Genomic DNA, 21,324 nt, shown 5'->3' with positions numbered 1-21,324 from the left:
AGAGGAGGGAGAAGCAGCCAGGGGCAGGGCATAAAAATGAGATGTGAACATGTGTTGAGTTGAGCTGGAAGAAGGGAAGGAAACCTCTCCAACTTCCTTTATTGCAATAAAGTTTCAAAAAGAACTCTCTGCATGCTTGGAATATTTTTCTCTTCCAAAGGAAAGGAAAGAGTGTTTTTAACATGACTGAAGTCACAAACCAAAAAAAAAATATAATTAAACAGCTAATGAAGTGTTCAGTACAAATAGCCACACCAATTTTGTTGTAAGTTACAAGTTACAAAGTATGAACATATTAAATCCACTCTGTCTACATTTCTGATTGTCAGGCAGTTTCCATTTCATCATCTGCTCATTAATTCATAAAAATAACAAATTTCCCCAAATGCACAAATATGCCAAGACTATGCAACCACCTTGCATGTTTTCATGCATTAGGTTATGAGGGAACTGCAGAGCTTCACTTGGTGGTTTTATTAATTCGTCATATTTTCCATGCTTATATTTACTAAAATTACAGAAATAAACAGTAGTCAGGAAGTCCACAAACTCCAGTTCAAGGGAGTTTGTGGTAGAATCTATGAGTCAGATTCTTGGAAATTCATACTCATATGAAGGGGTGGGGTAGTTTGTTTATTTATTTATTTGGAGTTTTTGTATGCTGTCCCATTCGCATAAGCCTTGGGACGGCTTCCAGCATAATAAACAGTCATATAAATAATACATATAAAATCCAGATTCACCCTGGCTATAGAAATTAAAACCAATAAATAATATTAACAATTATTAAAATATTGTTTAAATAAAAAGGCCTTGGCCTGGCGCCAAAAAGCAAATAGCAACGGCACCAGGCGGACCTCTCTGGGAAGCGCATGCCATAGTCAGGGCGCCACCGCAGAGAAAGCCCTCCTCCGGGTACCCACCCGCCTAATGTCTTTCACGAAGGGTTGCCAGAGGAGGGCCTCTGCTGCTGATCTCAAGGGGCGGGAGGGCAAATATGGAAGTTCCTCAACAGGGGATCACAAATGCTTGATACATCAGCAAAAACCAAACTGGGAGGATAGAAAAGGACACGAGGCTCCTAGTATTGGCAGTTATTGAATGTATTGTCCTAAATGCATCTGTGGGATGCAGGAAGAGACAAAAATGCAACCATGCACTCAGGCACACATACCTGTTCCGTAACAACTGCCATATGGAGGGATATTACCTCTGATACCTCAGGTAACTCATAACCATATGACTATTAGCTATTAAATATTCCTAGCAATTAATATGGCACTGCGACATAAAAGGATTTGAAGGGTTGGGCTTACAAAAAAAGAGGCATCCCAGTATGATTTTGGTGGTTGGAATGTTTTTAGCATGGACAGTAATGATGAGCTGTGCAGAAAAACAACTTCAAGGATGGCCTTTTCAAAATTGCCCACTTTTCAGTGGAACTTTAGACCTCTGTTAGGGTTAGGGGTGTGCACCAGGGTAGGGTTAGGGTTAGAAAAACAAGGCATCCCAGTCTGTTTAGTGTGGGCAGAAATGATGAGCTAAGCAGGAAAATCTCAAACAAAGCATTTAAAAAATGCCCCTCTTTTCAGTGGAAGCCTAGCCATATATTAGAGTTAGGGGTATGCACCAGGGTAAGGTCAGGGTTAGAAAAACAAGGTCTCCTACACTGATTTTGATGGCTGGAAGGTACTTAGAATGGGCATAAATAATGAGCTGCGCAGAAAAATCTCCTCAAGGCTTTTTCCAAATTGACCCCCTTCAGTTGTATTTTACCCCTATATCAGGGATGGGGCTGTGTAGCAGGGTACAGTGAGGTTAAAAAATTGAGGTGTCCTGGTATGATTTTGATGCTTGGACTGTGTTTAGCACAGGCAGAAATGATGCGTTGTGTGGAAAAATCTGTTCCAGGAATGGTTTTTCCAAATCACCCTATTTTCAGTGGTATTTTACCCCTATAGTACGGATACGGCTATGCAGAAGTAAAGGGTGAGGCTAAAAACTTTAGGTGTCCGGGTATGACTTTGCTGGTTGGAAAGTGTTAGGAATGGGCAGAAATGATGAACTGTGCAGAAAAATCTCATTCAAAACTTTTTCAAAATTGCCCTCTTTTCAGTGGAACTTGAGTCCTATATTAGGGTTAGGGGTGTGCACCAGCGTAGGGTTGGGTTAGAAAAATGAGATGTCATCGTATGATTTCTATGGTTGAATTGGGTTTAGTATGGGCAGAAATGATGAGGTGGGCAGAAAAAGCTACTCAAGGACAGTATGTCAAAATCGCCCTCTTTTCAGTGGAACTTTACGGTATATTAGCGTTAGGGTTGTGTACCAGGGTAGGGTTACGGTTAGAAAAAGGAGACATCCAAGTATGGTTTTGATGCTTGGAATGTGTTTAGCATGGGCAGTAATGGTGAGTTTTGCAGAATAATCACCTCAAGTAGGGCTTTTTCAAAATCGCCCACTTTTCAGTGGAGCTTTAGTCCTATATTAGCCTTAGAGGTGTGCACCAGGGTAGGGTTGGGGTTAAAAAATCAAGGTGTCCTGGTATGATTTTGATGCTTGAAATGTGTTTAGAATGGGGAGAAACGATGAGCTGTGCAAGAAATCTCAAACAACTATTTCACAATCTACCACTTTTCAATGGACCTTTAGCCTATATTACGGTTGCATTAGGCACCAAGGTAGGGTTCAGGTCAGAAAAACAAGGTGTCCTGGTATGAATTTGAAGGTTGGAATGTGTTTTGAAGGGGCTGAGATAAGCGGCTGAGGAAAAAATGTTACTCAGGAAGGAGTTTTCAAAATTGCCCTTTTTTTCAGTGGAACTTCAGCGCTATATTAGGTTTAGGGGTTTTCACTAGATTAGGGTTAATGTTAGAAAAACGTCATGTCATGGTATGACTTTGAAGGTTGGAATTTGTTTAGAATGGGCAGAAATGATTAACTTTTGAAAAAAATCTCAAGAAATGCTCTTCACAATTACCCCCTTTACAGTGGATCTTTCGCCCTATACTAGGGTTAGGCGTGTTTACCATGGTAAGGTTAGAAAACCGAGGTGTTGTCATATGATTTTGATGGTTGCAGTGTGTTTAACATGGGCAGAAATGATGAGCTTTTCAGGAAAATCTATCCAAGGAATGCTTTTTCAAAATCTGCCTATTTTCAAAGGAACTATTGCCATATATTATGTTTAGGGTGTTTCACCAGGGTAGTGTTAGGGTTAAACAAACAAGGTGTCCTGGTATGATTTTGATGGTGGGAATATGCTTAGAATCGGCAGAAATAATGAGCTGTGCAGAAAAAGCTACTCAATAAGGCTTTTTTGGAATCAGTGTATTGTCAAAGCAACTATAGTCCTATATTGGGTCTAGGCCCCAAAAATGGTAAAATTGGGCAGGTTGGCAGAATGCTTCCAAATCCATAGTGTTTTCTTGGAGAGGGCCCCTGATACCCTTGCTACGTTGGGCCATTCAATGTTGTGCTAGATGTGGTATCAGGAGAAAGCACCCAAAATCAGAGTTTCCCAAAATTGCCCCACGTCGCCCATACGCTGGTCAGAGCCCCAAAATTGGCGTAAATGTGTAGATTGGCACAATCCTCCTATATTTACAACGTTTGCCCCCGCTAGAAACAGAAACACAAACAGTGTCATCCACTCAGAAGGGGCCTCTGAGTCCATCTAGTCTGACACCCGGCTCCAGCCGGCTCTGCTCACGTCATGGCCACCATGCTCAAGTGTATCCTATCCTTGAACACCTTCACCAATGGGGCCTCAAACACCTCCCATGGAAGCGCAATAGACCACGATGCCCAAAATCGGCCTTTGATACCCATCCATGGGTCATGGCCCAGAAAGTGGCCAAAATGGGAAAGTTGGCAGAATGCTTCCGAATTCACAGCATTTGCTCAGGGATCTCCCCTGGTAACCCTGGTATGTGAGTGCTTTCAATGTAATCCCATTTGTGGTGTCAAGGGAAGGCACCAAAGATCAGACCGTGATGCCCAAAATCAGCTCACAACGCCCACCCATGAGTGATGGCCCCAAAAATAGCCAAAAGGGACAGCTCAGCAGAATGCTTCCAAATTCACAGTATTTGTTCAGAAAGGACCCCTGCTACCCGTGCTGTGTTGGGGCATTCAATGGTATGCAGGAAGTGGTGTCTGGGGAAGGCACCCAAAACCAGACTGATACCCAAAATTGGCCCGAAACGAACACCCACAGGACATGGCCCCACTAGTTCCAAAATGGGCGGGTCAGCAGGATGCTTCCATATTCACAGCATTTGCTCCGAAAGAGTCCCTTATACCAGTGCTATGTTGGGACATTCAATGGTGCGCTGGAAGTGCTGTGAGGGGAAGACAACAAAAATCAGACTGCAATGCCTAAAATCGGCCTGTGACACCCATGACACATTTCAGTCATGGCCCTGACTGAAGTGGCCGATATGGGCCGGTTGGCAGAATGCTTCCAAATTCGCAGTGTTGGCTAAACAGGGCCCCTGGTACACTGGGGCATCAGCACTTTCGTCAGAGCCCTGGATGTGATGTCAAGGTAAGGAACCCAAAATCAGAGTGCAATGCCCAAAATCAGCCAACAGTGCTCACCTGCATATCACAGCCCACAAATGTGGGCGAAATGGGCAAGTCAGCAGAATGCTTCCAAATCACAATGTTTGCTCAGATAGTGCCCCTGATATCAGTGCTTCGTTTGGGCTTTCAATGGTGTGCTGGAAATGCTGCCTCTCGAAAGCACCCGAAATTAGAGTTGCCAGGCTGCTGACGGGGACTGGACGTTATGCTCACATGACTCCAGTTCTCCGTCAGCTTCACTGGCTTCCCATTGAAGTCCGGGCCCAATTCAAGGTATTGGTGATGACCTATAAAGCCCTAAACGGCTTGGGTCCTAGTTACCTGAAGGAGTGCTTACATCCATATATGCCCAGCTGCCCCCTGAGATCGGCGGGAGAGGCCCTTCTCCGGGAGCCCTCCATGAAAGAAATTATGAGGGTGGTTACTCGGAGGAGGGCTTTCTCAGCGGTGGCACCTAAGTTATGGAATGCGCTCCCCAGAGAGGTCCGCCTGGCGCCGTCGTTATTTGATTTTTGGCGCCAGGCGAAGACCTTTATATTCAAGCAGCATTTTAAATGTTAATATTATTGATTTTTTCTGGCCAGGGCGGCTTATTTTATATTGTATATTTGTAATTTATTTTAATTTATATATTTTAAAATGTTATGATGATTTAACTTATTTGTTGTAAGCCGCCCCAAGGCTTCAGCGAATGGGGCGGCATAAAAATGTTTTAATAAAAAAATAAATAAAATGATTAGACTGAGATGGCCAAAATCGGCCCGTGATGCCTTCCCATGGGTCACAGCCAAGGAAGTGGAAGAAATGTTCAGTTCGGCAAAATGCTTCCAAATTCGCAGTGTTCACTCAGAGAGGGACCCTGGTGCCCCTGGTACATTGGGGCATTCGATAATGCGCTGGAAATAGTGTGTGTGAGAGGCACCCAAAATCAGACCAATATGCCAAAAATTGGCTTGCAATGCCCACCTGCAGGTTAGGGCTCCGAAAGTGGCATAAATGGGCAGGTCGGCAGAATGCTTTTAAATTTGCAGTGTTTGCTCAGAGAGGGCCCATGCTACCCTTGGCGCGTAAGCACTGTCGGCGGAGTCCAGGATGATGTGTCAATGGAAGGCACCCAAAATCAGACCACGATGACCAAAATAGGCCCACGACGGCCACTCATGGGTCATGGCCCTGGATTTGGCCAAAATGGGAAAGTCGGCTGACTGCTTCTAAATACAGAGCATTTACTCAGAGAGGGCCCCTGCTACCCTCTGCCTGTGAGCACTTTTGCTGGAGCCCTAGATGTGGTGACAAGAGAAGGCACCCAAAATCAGACCGCCATGCGCAAAATCAGTGTGTGACATCCACCTGCGGGTCATGGGCCTGAAAGTGGCTGACATGGGCAGATGGGCAGAATGCTTTCAAATTCACAGCATTTGCTCGGAGTGGGCCCCTGGAACCACTGGTGTGTGAGCACTTTCACTGGAGCCCAAGATGTAATGTCAAAGGAAGGCAGCCAAAATCAATCCATGATGCCCAAAACAGGCCCGTGACACCCTCCAGGGGTTCCAGCCTCGAAAGTGACCTAAATGGGTAAGTCGGCAGGATGCTTCCAAAGTCGCAGTGTTTGCTCGGAGAGGCCCCTGATACCCATGCTATGTTGGGGCATTCAAAGGGGTGCTGGAAGTGGCGCCTGGGGAAGGCACCCAAAATCAGACCACAATGTGCAAAATCGACCTGCGGCACCCAGCCACGGGTCAAAACCTGAAAGTGACCTAAATGGGCAGGTTGGCAAAATGCTTCCAAATTCTTAGCGTTTGCTCGGAGAGGGCCCTGATATGCATTGGGGCATTCGATGGTGTGCTGAAAGAGGCATTGTGGGAAGGAATCAAAAATGAGAATGAGGTGCCCAAAATTGGCAGGGACTTTCGTGGCAGGGTCACAGCCATGAAAGTGATTAAATGGGCAGGTCAGCATAATGCATTCATAGCCGCAGCGTTCGCTCAGAGAGGGACCCGTACTGCATTGGAGCACTCGATGGTGTGCTGGAAGTGGTGTCTGAAGAAGGCACAGGAACTCAGACCGAGATGCCCAAAATTGGCCAGGGAGGCCCACCCATAGGTCGCATGGCCTATGGGTGGTGGAAAGGGTAGGTAGGTAGAATGCTTCCAAATTCACAGCATTTGCTCCGAGAGTTCCCCGGATACCCGTGCTGTGTTGGGGTGCTTGATGGTATGCTGGAAATGGTGACTGGGGAAGGCACCCAAGACTATTCATACCAGGACACCTTGTTTTTCTAACCAAAACCCAACCCTGGTGCCCACCCTAATATAGGGCTAAAGTTTCACTGAAAGAGGGCGATTTTGGAAAAGCAGTCCTTGAGTAGATTTTCCTCCACATCTCATGATTTCCAACCATGCTAAACAGATTCCAACTATCAAAATCATACCAGCAGGCCTCATTTTTCTTACCCTAACTGTAGCCTCATGAAGACTCCCTACCCAAATATAGGGCAAATTTCCGCAGAAAAGAGGGAGTTTTTGAAAAAGCCATCCTTGCGTAGCTTTTTCTGCACAGCTCATCATTTCTGTCCACGCTGATCACATTCCGACGATCAAAATCATGCCAAGACACCTCGTTTTTCTAACCCTAACCCTACCCTGGTGCAGACCCTCAACCCTAATATACGGCTAAAGTTCCACTGAAAAGAGGGCGATTTTTGAACATCCTGTCTTTGAGTAGCTTTTCCTGCACAGCTCATTCTTTCTGCCCATGCTGAACACATTCCAACAATCAGAATCACTTTGGGACACCTCGTTTTTCTAACACTAACCGTACCCTGGTGCAGACCCTTAACCCTAATATACGGCAAAAGTTCCACTGAAAAGAGGGCGATTTTTGAAAATACTGTCTTTGAGTAGCTTTTTCTGCACAGCTCATCCTTTCTGCACATGCTAAACATATTCCAACCATCAAGATCATACCTGGACATCTCGTTTTTCTAACCTGAACCCTACCCTGGTGCAGACCCTTAACCCTACTATACGGCTAAAGTTCCACTGAAAAGAGGGCGATTTTCGAAAATCCTGTCTTTGAGCAGCTTTTCCTGCACAGCTCATCCTTGAAACATGCTGGAGAAAATTTCGCAACAGCCTCAGGCCATGCAGTTTACAGATAAGGAACAACTTTACTTTAGGAATCAGGCTGAGTCAATGGAAATAGGGCAATGTTTACAAAGACCCCAGCAACGGGTTCTTGGTTCTAGAAAGGGGGACATGGGGGTGGAGGTCCAGGAGCGGTATGAGCACTCAGGGAACATGCTGCAAGAGAGAGAAGTCCCTGTCACAGATTGACAGCAGTGTGAAACATTTAAAGCTGATGTTCTGAAGTGGCTGGATGTTCTGAAGGAGAAATGGCAGGCAATTGTATTGCAAGAAGAAGAGGTGGAGATAGAAATTAGATGCAGGGGGACTGAAGAAGGGGTGCAAGAGCTTCAAGAAAAATTGAAACAGACAGAGCCTATCAGGATAGCACTGGAGCAAGAATATAAAATGTTGACAGCATTTTTAGAAGGAAGAGGTTCTCTCTGTTGGGACAGTTACTCCAATCCACAAGTAAACCTGGTTTTTCAAAAAATGGGAGAAGAGACACAGGCATGTCCTGGACAGGCGCAGATGGGTCCTGTGCTAGAGGAGAAAATGAGCCAGTGTGCAACAGTTAAGGGACGGAAAAGATATGAGAAGGGAAAGTTTCCATCGCTCCAAAGATTGTCTAAGCCTGAATTAAAGGACAATTTATTTATTTATTTATTTATTAAAACATTTCTATGCCGCCCCATTTGCCGAAGCCTCGGGGCAGCTCACAACATAAAGTTAAAATACAAGAAATAACAATATAAAAATATAAAATAAGTCACCCTGGCCAGATAAAATAAGCAAATAATATTAACAATTAAAATGACGCTTAAATAAAAAGATCTTCGCCTGGCGCTGAAAAACAAATAACGACGGCGCCAGGCGGACCTCTCTGGGGAGCGCATATCATAGATTGGGCGCCACCGCAGAGCAAGCCCTCCTCCGAGTACCTACCCTCCTAATTTCTTTCACCGAGGGTTCCCGGAGAAGGGCCTCTCCCGCAGATCTCAAGGGGTGGGCGGGCGTATATGGATGCAAGCGCTCCTTCAGGTAACCAGGACCCAAGCCGTTGAGGGCTTTATAGGTCATCACCAACACCTTAATTGGGCTCGGACTTCAATAGGAAGCCGGTGAAGCTGACGGAGGACTGGAGTCATGTGAACATAACACCCAGTCCCCGTCAGCAGCCTGGCAGCTCTATTTTGAACCAATTGAAGTATCCGGACCGTCTTCAAGGGTAGCCCCACGTAGAGCGCATTACAGAAGTCAAGGCGGGAAGTCACCAGCGTGTGTGTCACTGTCGCCAGGCAGTCGTACTCCAGGTAGGGGCGCAGCTGATGAATCAGCCGAAGCTGAAGGAAAGCGCTCCTCGCCACTGCTGTCACCTGAGCTTCCAATGAAAGCTCCGGGTCGAGGAGCACTCCCAGGCTGTGGACCTTGTCCCTAAGAGGGAGTGCAACCCCATTCAGGACTAGGTTCAGTTCACCCTCTCCAAAGCCCGATCCGCCAACCAACAGGACCTCCGTCTTGTCTGGATTGAGCTTCAGTTTATTGGCCCTCATCCAGCCCATTACCTCAGCCTGGCACCGGTTCAGTACAGCCACTGCCTCACCTGGATTGGTGGAAAACGAGAGGTACAGCTGGGTATCATCAGCGTACTGATGATTCCGCAGCCCACACCTCCTGATGACCTCTCCCAGCGGTTTCATGTAGATGTTAAACAGCAAAGGGGACAAAATGGACCCCTGCGGTACTCCATGGCATAGCTGCCATGGTGCAGAGCCATAGTCCCCCAGCACCACCTTCTGGAATCGGCCATTGAGACAGGAGCAGAACCACTGCAAAGCAGTGCCTCCGACCCCCAATCCCGCTAGCCTATCCAGAAGGATACCATGGTCAATGGTATCGAAAGCCGCTGAGAGGTCCAGGACAACCAACAGGGACGCACTCCCCCTGTCCTTCTCCCTGCACAGGTCATCGTACAGCGCGACCAAGGCAGATTCAGTACCATACCTGGGTCTGAAGCCGGACTGAAATGGGTCCAGATAATCAGTTTCATCCAAGAGTGCTTGGAGTTGTCCCGCCACCACCCGCTCTAACACCTTGCCCAGAAACGGGATGTTGGCCACAGGTCTATAGTTAGTGGCCATCTCTGGATCCAGTGACGCTTTCTTCAGGACCGGTTGGACTACCGCCTCCTTTAAAGGGGCAGGTACCTGGCCCTCCCTCAGAGAGGCATTAACCACTTCCAAGATCCAGGTCCCAATCCCGTGCTTGGAATTATTTATTAACCAAGACGGGCAAGGGTCCAATAGGCAAGTGGTGGGACGTACTCATCCAAGCACCTTGTCCACATCATCGGGCTGCAATAACTGAAATTCATCCAATAATTCTGGACCAGACAGCAGCATTGGTGTCTCCCCAGAAACCTCTGATTCACTAGTGGTGTCTAGCTCATGACGAATCTGAGCGATTTTCTCCCTGAAATGCATGGCAAAGTCATGACAGCGGGCCTTTGAGGGTGGAACCAGATCTTTCTTAGGACCTGGACAAACCAGGCCTTGCACCACTCGAAGAAGCTCCGCTGGACAGCATTGTGAGGAGGCAATGGAAGTGGGAAAAAACCTCTTTTTCACCTCCCTCACCACCACAGCATAGGCCCGATAATGGGCTCTCAAGTGTGTTCGGTCAGATTCATCCCGTGATCTCCTCCACCTACGCTCTAGTCGTCTCCCAACCTGCTTCATTGCCTGCAATTCAGGTGTATACCAAGGGGAAGAGCGGTCTCTGCCCAGTGGGAGAGGACGCTTAGGAGCGATCATGTCCACAGCCCTGGTCATCTCCCCGTTCCACAGTTCGACCAGAGCCTTGACAGGAGCACCAGTCTTGTCAGCCGGAAACTCCCCCAGGGCCTTCAGGAATCCATCCGGATCCATCCGGCTCTGGGGGTGGACCCACACAATCGGGTCCGCACCCTTGCAGAGGGAGAGGTCACTCTCAAGCACAAAGCTCACCAGGAAGTGATCTGACCATGACAAGGGAGTCAAACATAAATTCCTCACCCTCAGACCACCCTCTTCCTGCCCCGTCGAGAAAACCAGGTCCAGAGTGTGTCCACGTTCGTGGTTCGGGCCGGTGACATTGAGACAGCCCCATGGCCGTCATGGAGGCCATGAAGTCCTGAGCCGCCCCAGTCAGACCAGTCTCGGCATGGAGACTGAAGTCCCCCAGGACCAACAATGCACGTGACAGATATCCAGTAAGGATGAACAAGGGGGAATATTCAAAGTATAGCGATTTCCCTGCATGGAGAAAAGACGCCTTTGCTGTAACCCATGAAGAGCCTCTATCTTGGGTGACAGATGCAGCCTCTAGACTCAAGACGGGGAAGGTGCCCAGTCTCAATCTTGAACCACAGAACCAGAGGGGAGAGTCTCCACTGCCACAACAGGAGAATGGGAGGCAAGAGGAGATGGAGTTGGGACTCTCATCAGAGAAAGAGGAGTCAACGGATAGCGACATGGAGTTTTGTTTAGGGAAGGGAGTGGGCCAAGGCGGGATCCCTCACTCCTCGGGGGATGAGATAAACTCGGTTTTTGACGTCCGTACTTATAATACGGACCCGGAGACAGACCTGTTGATGCTGGGGGATTCTGAAGTCTCAGAGACTAACGATAGCTCATGGAAGACCAGAGAGTTCGTGGTGATACAGAACTGGACTGAAACCCTGCACACACCTGTCGGTTGGGTAGGTGACATCATCATCCCCAAAGAGTTTGCTGAGAATGACATGCTGAAGTTGTGGGGATATATGGTGGCACATCTGGCCTTCTCTTCGGTAAAGACCAACGATTTAACCAAACTGGCTCAGTATAAAGTATGGGAATGCCTCGACAAAACATCACAGATTTTGAGGAGTCTGATGGCTGGCTTGTACGTTGCAGAAGCGAAGACGAACAAGCAGAAGGCGGCTATTAAATTGCTAGCCGCACAAGCGGTGTACAGGCTGCTGCTGGCACAAAAACCCAAAAAAATCCAGCCTAGACCTTTGGAGTGGTTGGAGGAAAAGAATATGGGGAGGATCATTCAAGATATAAAAAGGACGTGGGACATGGCTCCAGAACATCAAACCCCATCCTTTTGGGAACGTCTCTATGATACATCTATGATGACACGAGACAGGCTTAAGGAGTGGCTGGATCAGATGATCATAATGCTGCAGAACAGGATGAAGATCAAGAAGCAACAGCAAGAGGAAAGGCCGTCACCGGGGAGCAAGTGAGTCCCACCGAGCGAGATGCAGACGGTAGAGGATGCAACGCAGCCAAGGGAGGCTTCCCCGATGGCTGAGACAGCTCTGGACCAAAGGTTGGGGGGGGGGTGCTTCGGTGCCACCCCCTCTAATCGGTGAGGTGACACTCTCAGAGAAAATGCCGGGGGATTGGGAAGGGGGAGAGGTTCAGAAGAAGGGAGAAAAGAGGAGTGGTGATCTCTCAGATATTGATACGGGGGAGGAGCGGGAACAGGGGCAGGATCAGGAACCTCTAAGCGGTGCAGAGGGAGAGATGGGGGAGGCCGAAAAGAAGAGGCCATGACTACATGATCCGGAAAACAAAAGTGAGGGCAGGGGTGCTAAAGGAGGGGTGGGGATGGAGAGTCAAGTGACGGGTTCTGGTGCTGGGGAAGGGATGGGAGTGGGTGAAGAAGGGCAGGGGAGTGAGGCAGGGAAAACCGTGGAACACCATACTGGGCCTTGTGGTTCTGTTTCTGCTTTCAGTGAGAGGAAAACCTCATTGAGAGATGAAGAATTCGCGATTGGGAGAAAGCAAAGGCGGCAGACCTCCTTGACAGATATGGACAGGGGGGCTAGGCCCAAGGGTGCTCAAAGGGAACCGAATCGGGGTGGGAAGGAAATGCTGCGAACGGAGTCTGCAAGTACAAACATTTTGCATGGATGGGATCGGGATGGCTTGAGTGATGCTGCCGAACGGGAACCCACACAAACACACACAGGTACTCTACCCAGACCCAAGACATATGCCAGTGTTGCTAACAATCAGAGAGAACCGGACACCGGGAGGATGGGAGGCCCTTTATTTGGAGCGGCCTTTGAGGAAGAGGAGGATGCGCACATCGCGCACTACCTCGAGGCCGCTTCAGATACAAGGGACCCCCGAAAAAGGTTTGTGGACCGCTTCCGATACGTTGGATCTGACCCCAACAGAGACACTAGGACCTATCTGACAAAGACTCTTATGAGGGAGGTCCTAAAGAATAAAAAAGAACAGGTCGTGGCTGTGATTCAGTTACCGGGGTCTAGGGAGACCGACGTGTGTCTAGCCTCTGAGCTAGCCTACTGGAAATTTTGGGCAAAGTGTAGAGCGGCACAAAGGGCGAACCCCTCCTTATTGGAAGGTTTCGAGGTAGCCCCCCTCTTCAAGGAAGACAGCAGAATCCTGACTGTGATCTTTTGCACCACCACCATCCCGGAGGAGGATGTCGCCTGGTGGGTCTCCAGGTATGCCGTGATACTCAACGGGCCATATAAAAGGGTCGATGAGGAGGGTTTTTGGACGGGCGAGTACCGTTGTGTGGTGTCCTTTAAAAATCAGAGCCAGGATAACAGGCAAGGGAAGATCCCAAAGTATTTCTTTCTGGGAGCAGAACATGGAATCACCAGGTACAGCGGGCAACCTTCCGCATGTTACCATTGTGGTTCCTATGAACATTACAGGAGGACGTGCACCACGCAGTTGTGTTCACGCTGCTGTGGCAAAGGGCACTCCACGCTCGACTGCCAAAGGGGCATCCGATGCAATCTCTGTGAGGAGGCCGGCCATACATATTACTGGTGTCCTCAAGCTTATTATAACCGGCAAGACGCCGAGAAGCTAAGTAAGGCGGAAAAGATGGCACAGGCAGGCAGAGAGAAGGCCTGGGCGAGAGAGCAGATAATGAGGAAGAACGTGGATGACTCCCAGGGAGTGGGTGCTGGAGAGCGGGAAATGAGCACGGGTGCTAAGCATTTGGAGGGCACGGACACACGTCAGGAAGATCAGAGCTGGAAAGTAGTCGGTTCCCAGAGAAAAGGAAAGAACCATGCACCTGCTGATACGGCAGGGAGGGGAGTTTCGCAGAGTGTAGAAGCAAATTCTAATAGATTCCATCTTCTGAGAGAGGATGAAGAGGAAGGAATAGAGGTGGATGGCGCATTGGGGGGTGAACGTGTCCACGAAGATGATTTGGTAGAAGGGCCGAAAGGCACCACGCCAAAAGAGCAAAGGGTACACGGCAAAAGGAAAGAGAGGAAAGGGCGCCAGGAGACCCATCTTCCTGAGCAAGGGGCTGTGCCGCATGGCATGCTGATGGAGGTATCTCAGGAATGCGTTCAGCCACGTGCAGAGACACTGCCGGAAGCAGAATCCTTGTCCTCCACTGCCCTAGCGGCCCTTCCCTCAGATGAGCCTCCCCAGGTACAAGCTCTTTCAAACCTTCCCTCCGGTCCACCCTCTGACCTTCCTTCAGACCTTACCCCAGATCTCACACCAAACCCACCTCATCCTCCCCACCCTCCTGACACCCCCTCCCCACCCTCACTTGATGGTAGGGCTACGCCTCGGGCTTTGTCCAAGGAGGTAGAAGTTTCCTCAGAGAGAGCGGAACAAGAACTGAGACGTGAGGATAGCGGTCCTCATTGAAGCGGGGTTCGTGTCTTTCAGGAAGCGGTACAGATTGAGATCTTTTACAATTCCTTGTATACTGGATAGACCGCAGCAATTTCTTTATCTATTCTCACTTATGGCAATACTTAGCCTTTCAACGTGGAACACACGAGGTCTGCGACAACCAAGGAGAAGGGAGGAGATCATCCCACAACTAGCTAAGCTTCGCTATGATATCTCGGTCTTACAGGAGACGCACATCTGGAACGAACAGCAGAGGAGCCACGCTCAGAGATTATGGTCCCCGGGACCATCGGTGTGGTCCTACGGAGAAGAGCGTGGTGCAGGGGTAGCTGTACTATTTAGGGAAAAACATAATCTCCATATTGACAACATTTTAGAGGCCCTCCTGGGGAGATTGATCGTGATTGATTTCTCCTTAAAAGATTTGTCGGCAGACGGCCTGGAGATCTCGAGGCCCTTTCGCTTATGTGGTCTCTACGCGCCTGTCGATAGTTCCCGGAAGAAAGGGTTTTGGGAAAACCTCAAGAACTTCTGTTTCACGCAGCACCGGTTGATAATAGCAGGAGACTTCAACAATAGGACTAAATTATCTGACAGGATTCGTGCGTTCATCTCTCCCACTCGGAGCAGAGCACTGGCCCTGAGTGCAGAGGAAAGGGACCTAGAAAAATTCCTGATGAGTCAAGGACTCCGGGATAAAGCCTTGGAGGTGCCTAACTCATTGGACTTCTTCCCTGTGCCTTGCAGGAAGGCGTTTCTAGATACTTTTCCCACTATAGATGGGGTGAGGTTCACTTACTATTCGGGGAAAACAGCAAGCAGGTTAGACCGGTTCAGAGCCCCAAAGGAGGTCAAGACAGAGAAATGCAACATCGTCGTCACCCCGTGGTCAGATCACACCATTCTGGCTGTCGAGCTGAGCTTTGGGCAGGTCTACCCTAGGGGCAGACCCCTGTGGAGACTCAGACCCAAGATGCTGGACGCGTCCTGCAGGGACAACATGGCTAACGTTTTGGCCAATATGTTGACCCTGAGTGACATCTATTTCGATGAGTTACCGGAATGGTGGGAAAGGACCAAGAGGGCGATTAGGAACAGCTGCCGCAAGTATGAGTTTACGGTGAATAGGTGAGGACTCCAGCACTACCAGGAGGCCGTTTTTCACTTCTTACAGTGCTACAGCAGAATGAATCAGGGACGACCGTACGACAAAGGGGTTTTGGTCCGGTCTAGGAAAGTCATTGCGGAATTCCACTACACCCAAAGGAGGAACCAGCTAAACTATAGAGATTATAGAGTGAAGGGCTCCACTGTTGACGTAGAGGAGTGGGCGAAGGCTCGCAGTCCAAAGACACCCATAGAGATGAAAGGTCTGCGAGAGAAGGAAGGAGACGTGGTCGCCTTCCACCCGCAGGAGATGTTGTCTATCATGGGGCGGTATTACCAGCAGCTTTTCGCTCCTAAGGACATTGACTCCCGCGAGGTGGAACACTTCTTGGAGGACATTCCCAGAGAGAAAGCAGGCTCTCTTTATGGGAAACTGACAGAAGTGGAGAGTCAGATGTTAGAGGCACCTATTGAGGAAGAAGAGGTGAGGTGAGCCATCTCGACGGCAAAAGGAAATTCCACCCCGGGAGCAGATGGGCTGGGATATGAATTTTATAGGATATTTTGGGAATGGCTCGTCCCCCCCTCTGACAAAAGTGTTTAACTCATTAGTGGCCCGAGAGCGACTCACTGAATCTTTTTATCAGGGCACTCTGATTCTCTTCCCTAAGAAAGGGGACCTGACGCTGCCGGCTAATTGGAGGCCCATAGCGCTGACCAACATGGATTATCGCCTCCTGGCGAAGATACTGAACAGGAGACTGGCTAGTGTGGCGCACAAATTGGTCGTGGGGTGCCAGACCAGTGCGGTGCCGGGGAGAGCTACGATGGACTCCCTCTGTCTTATGCGGGAGATCTTCCAGTTGGTGCGGGACAGGAAATGGGCAGGACAGATTCTCCTGTTAGATCAGAGCAAGGCATTCGATAATGTCCACCACTCCTTCTTGTGGAGGGTTCTCCGATGGAAGGGCCCCCCGCCCTCCTATGTTGGGTTCCTCAAACTGCTGTATGCCGAAGCCACAGTCACCCCCCAGATTAATGGGCACAGGGAAAGTCGCATCGATTTACAATCAGGAGTAAGGCAGGGGTGTCCGTTGAGCCCACTCCTCTACGTATTGGCTCTGGACGCTGTCCTGTGCCGCGTACAGCTCGAGGAGGGGATAGCAGGGATCCGTTCGGCCCTTCCTACCGGTGCTCCCATACGGATCAAGTTCATGGCCCATGCTGATGACATCTCGCTGCTCCTGAATGACGACAGAGAGGTCAGGAGAGTGCAGCGGATCTTTGATATGTACGCACGTGCCTCGGGTTCTCAGATAAACAGGAAGAAAAGTTACCTTATTTCTTTTGACCCCGAGGACGAGCAGCTTAAGATAGCTCCCATGGAAACAGACAAAGAGCGGGAGGGCGGGAATGAGCAGAAGGTAGAGGAGGTGAAGATTCTGGGGATTTACTATTCCATAGCCGAGGAAGGGTGGAAAAGGAACTGGTTCGCTTGGCTTGAAAAGTTTAAGGAGAAAATAGGGATGTGGAGGAAGTGGCAACTGACCGTGTATCAAAAGGTGGTTTATGTACGCACATACGTGTTGCCGGTAGCGCATAACATAGCGGTGGTCTACCCCCCTCCGGGAGCCGTGATGAACGAACTGGAGAAGGAGCTCTTCAAATTCCTCTGGGGAATGGCCACCTTCCCTCTGGCGAGGGCGGTGGCCTATAGACAGATAGACCAGGCGGGTTTGCACCTCCCGGCTCTCCATCTGAGGATGTTCACCACCTTCCTGAGTTACAACTTTGGTAAATACGCTCAATGGGAGGAGGGGGGGGGACCAACCTCACATGTGGGTGGTCCTGTTTGCGTAGCACTGGGTGGGTAAACCGTGGGTGGAAACCTGGTGTGGGGAGCACTGCCTCGACTTTGCCATCTCGGCCACAATGCGGTGCACGGGGCCCGAATATCTGAGGGAGCTCTACAGCTTCATCAAGCAGCATAAAGTCCATGCAGAATGGTTTGGTACTAGCCAGGGGGACCTGTGGAGTATCAAACGAGTGGTGTATAGAGAGCTGCTAGAGGTGGCCTATTTCAGACCGCAGGTCGTCAAGAATGTGAGGAGGGAAAACCTCTCTCGATACTTGAGGGAACAGACTTACCCGATAGAATATTTTCACGACAGGAGGGTTCCGTTCCAGCTGTGGGACATCAGGTGGATGCTGTATCATCAGGTGTATGACCTGCAACGGACCAGACCCTGGCTTCCCGAGTGGGCGCAGGCCTGCCCCAGACTGCAGTGTAAGAGCGGGGCTGTCGCAAGTGGGACAGCGCAAAAGGAGACAGTGAGGCACTTTGTCAGCGATTGCCCTGCGGCACGTGCCATGTGGAAGGTGGTGTCTGAAGCATTGGACTGGCCGGACCTGGGCTCCCAGGACTGGGAATCGGTCGTGTCTGACACAGAACCCACTCCTCCATTGAAGGGACCCAGGAGGAGTGTGCCCAGGAAGCGGCGGTGGAGAGAGACCACGGCTCCCAAGACGTACTGGACTGTACCGTGGTCCACGATTAGGCTGATTAATCTGTACGTTCTGTTGGCGCTGTCGCTCCAACGCCAAAGAGAGATAAAGACACGAAAGGTGGCTGACGTGGCCAGCTCAGTCAAATTTGTCCAAGAGGAGATTTTTTGGTAGAGCCGCGAGGAAAAAGGGAGGATGCCGCCCAGTTGGTGGAGGAAATTGTGGCCGTGGTTGAGTGGGGCTCATGCCCCGATCACGTAATGTACGTATACCGCTCATACACGGAAAATGTTGGTGAGACGCATGGCATGAACCTATCAAGGAGAAGTCTGTAGAACGTTCTTTCTGTAAATTTGATTTGTAAAGTTTGGGAATCCTGTAAATGTGTGTACATTTGGCATTTTGATACCTTGTAAATATTGGATGGTGTACTTTTCTAGTTTTGTAACGTTGCACTTTTTGTGCCTTTTGTAACTTTTGTAGTATGTTTTTATTTAAATAAAAAATTTCAACCTAAAAAAATTTCAACCTAATATAGGGCTAATGTTTCACTGTAAAGAGGTCTATTTTTGAAAATCCTATCTTTGAGTAGCTTTTCCTGCACAGCTCATCCTCTCTGCCCATGCTAAACACATTGCAACCATCAAGATCAGTCCTCGATACCTCAGTTTTCTAACCCTAACCCTACCCTGGTGCAGACCCTTAACCGTAATGTAGGGCTAAAGTTCCACTGAAAAGAGGGCGATTTTTGAAAATCCTGTCTTGGAGTAGCTTTTCCTGCACAGCTCATCCTATCTGCCCATGTTTAACACATTCCAACCATCAAGATCATAACTGGACACCTCGTTTTTCTAACCCTAACCCTACCCTGGTGCAGACCCTCAACCCTAATATATGGCTAAAGTTCCACTGAAAAGAGGGCGATTTTTGAAAATCCTGTCTTTGAGTAGCTCTTCCTGCACAGCTCATCCTCTCTGCCCATGCTAAACACATTCCAAAGAATACAAAGAATTCACTGGAACAGAATTTGCTCCTTGGTTCATGTTCTTGTTGAAATCGGACCTGGCCCTACTAAGCAGAATGTGAGCCTGAACTAATGCAATCTGATTGTAGTTTAACTTGCTATCTAGTGCTTTCAGTTTGCATATATTACACACTTTCGACATCAAAGCCTTCCCATTTTAATTGGACCCACAAAGGGCTGGTTGTTTCCATGCAACGGAAAACATAGCTCTGAAGGACTGAGTAGAAAGCTTGCCATGGTTTCATGACATCTTTGATGGTCATAACAAAGTGTTCCCATTTACAATGCTCCTGAACTTGAGTGAATTCTTCTCATTTCACTCCTTCTGGTGTCTGGCCATCATCACAAGTAGACTGTCTTTAGATGTAATCAATCTATACAATAATAATATTGTAGTAGTACATAAGAAAAGCCATGCTAGATCATACTAAAGGTGCATATAGTCTAGCACTTCATACACATGGTGGCAAACCAGCTGGCCGCAAGATCACTCAAGCAGAATGGATGCAAGATCTTCTCCTGCCCAAGTTCCTCAGCAATAGGTGTATGCAGGCATGCCGGCCCTGGTAAAGCAGATAGCACATAGCCAGCGAGGCTGGTGGCCACTGAATGCATCCTCCCTCATTTATCCATCTAATCCCATTTTATAGCCATCCAGATTGGTGGCCATCACAACATTATGTGACAGCAAATTTCACCAACCCATTGCCTAAAGCAGGGATTCTCAAACTTTTTAAACAGGGGGCCAGTTCACTGTCCCTCAGACTGTTGGGGGCTGGACTATAGTTTGAAAAAAATAAGAGCAAATTCCTATGCACACTGCACATTAAATAATTAAAATTAAAATAAATTTAAAAATTAATTAAACATTTAAAAATGTTTGCTCCACTCGCTCAGGCTGCAGCAGAAGCCCAAGATGACGTCATGCCGCCTGCTGGAAGGAGGAGCGCAACACGAGGGGGAGCCACGAGGGCATGCTCGCCTTGGTCAAGGCCATCCCGGCTGCTCACTGCCACTCTGCTTCCGAGCTGGAGGAAGGTCCCCTTGCAGGCGCTTGCCAGGCCCCGGGAGAGGGAGTGGGAGGCCAGAGAGCCAGAGCGTGGGGCAGCTCCCCCAGCTGAGAGAAGGCTGCAAGGAGGTGGGGAATGGCTGCTTTCCGAGGCAAGGGGAAGGGAAGCAAGGGACCGGGCTGCGGCTGGCCAAGCAGGGTGCCCCCCACCTCTCCCCACTGCAGGGGGAAGAGGCACGGCCGCTGCTAGACGGCGGTGGCAGCTTGCTCAGAGAAGGCCCGTAGCCTGGGGATGTGGCTCACATAATTACAAAGAGATTAAAAAGTTATATTTTAATTACCTTCTATCTCTTTTAGAGTCTTCATTTCTCTCTCTCTTCCCACTGCCCTCCTCTCTTCTGTATTTCCTGCTCCATATCCCACTCTGTATTCAGAGCCAACGCATGCAGGCCATAGGAGCTAGTGCACACGCAGTTGAAGGGAGCTGTTACAGTTTGGCACATGTGCCGGCTCTCTGCTAGTCTCTCTGCTAGTCTCTGGACTGGGTAAATGACCACTGTGGGCCACAGTTTGCTCTAAAGCAAACTAGACCCATGCTCTAAAGGTTTTCAGCCAGAAGTTTTTTTCCTACACTTCTTTTCCCCTGTATTTTGTCCCTGAATAGTCAGCTGCGACAATCTATAGCTTTGTGTTTCTTACTATATGATCAAAACGTTCCAATTTTCTGCATTTGATGATTTCTCGGTATTTACACATTCTCTTAAACATAAACAGCCCATCAAACGGTTTGAGATGGCAACTCGGAATCCTACGTAACTTTCCCCAACCCGGTAGTCTCCAGATGTGTTAGGACACGCTGCAGTCACGCAGTTGTGGACAAATACCCCGCGGTTCAATGGATGCAGTCAAAGGAAGCTGGGTAACGTGGGAATGCATTTTTCTCGCGCCTTTCTACCAGCCCACCATTCCTTGGGCGCCTCTTTACGGCCACGGCTGCGTCTCCCGTCTCGTCTTCTCGCCCTCTGCCTCATTGAACGCCTTTCAATCCTACGCTCCCCCACCATAGAGATAGAAAGCTTAAAGTAATTCCGCGCTATGCAGCTTGTGCAGCGCTCCTTCCGTTCAAAGCTTTCCTCCCGAACGCCCAGTGCAATCGGATACCGGATTTCCACCAAGCCCCGTATTGTTTCTGCAAAGCATAACGCGGGACGTTGCCCCGCGGCGTCGGTTTCTGCACGCCAGATAGCCTCGTTCCTCGGGAAGTTTTGTCCGCTTCCCTTTCTACCTCTA

General features: G+C 49.0%; 1 long non-coding RNA gene across 1 annotated transcript; it reads left to right on the top strand.

The window, feature by feature from the left end:
- Window positions 1–797: 797 nt before the first annotated feature.
- LOC123033165 lies at window positions 798–8,783 on the top strand. The gene is made up of 3 exons (XR_006416582.1): window positions 798–1,003; window positions 1,912–1,916; window positions 8,743–8,783. It is a non-coding gene; the product is annotated as an uncharacterized LOC123033165 (long non-coding RNA).
- The last annotated feature ends 12,541 nt before the right edge of the window (window positions 8,784–21,324 follow it).

Source organism: Varanus komodoensis, unplaced genomic scaffold (genome assembly GCF_004798865.1).
Source record: "Varanus komodoensis strain SLA01 unplaced genomic scaffold, ASM479886v1 scaffold1, whole genome shotgun sequence".
Lineage (NCBI taxonomy): Eukaryota > Metazoa > Chordata > Lepidosauria > Squamata > Varanidae > Varanus > Varanus komodoensis.
This window is presented reverse-complemented; position numbering and strand designations above follow the sequence as displayed.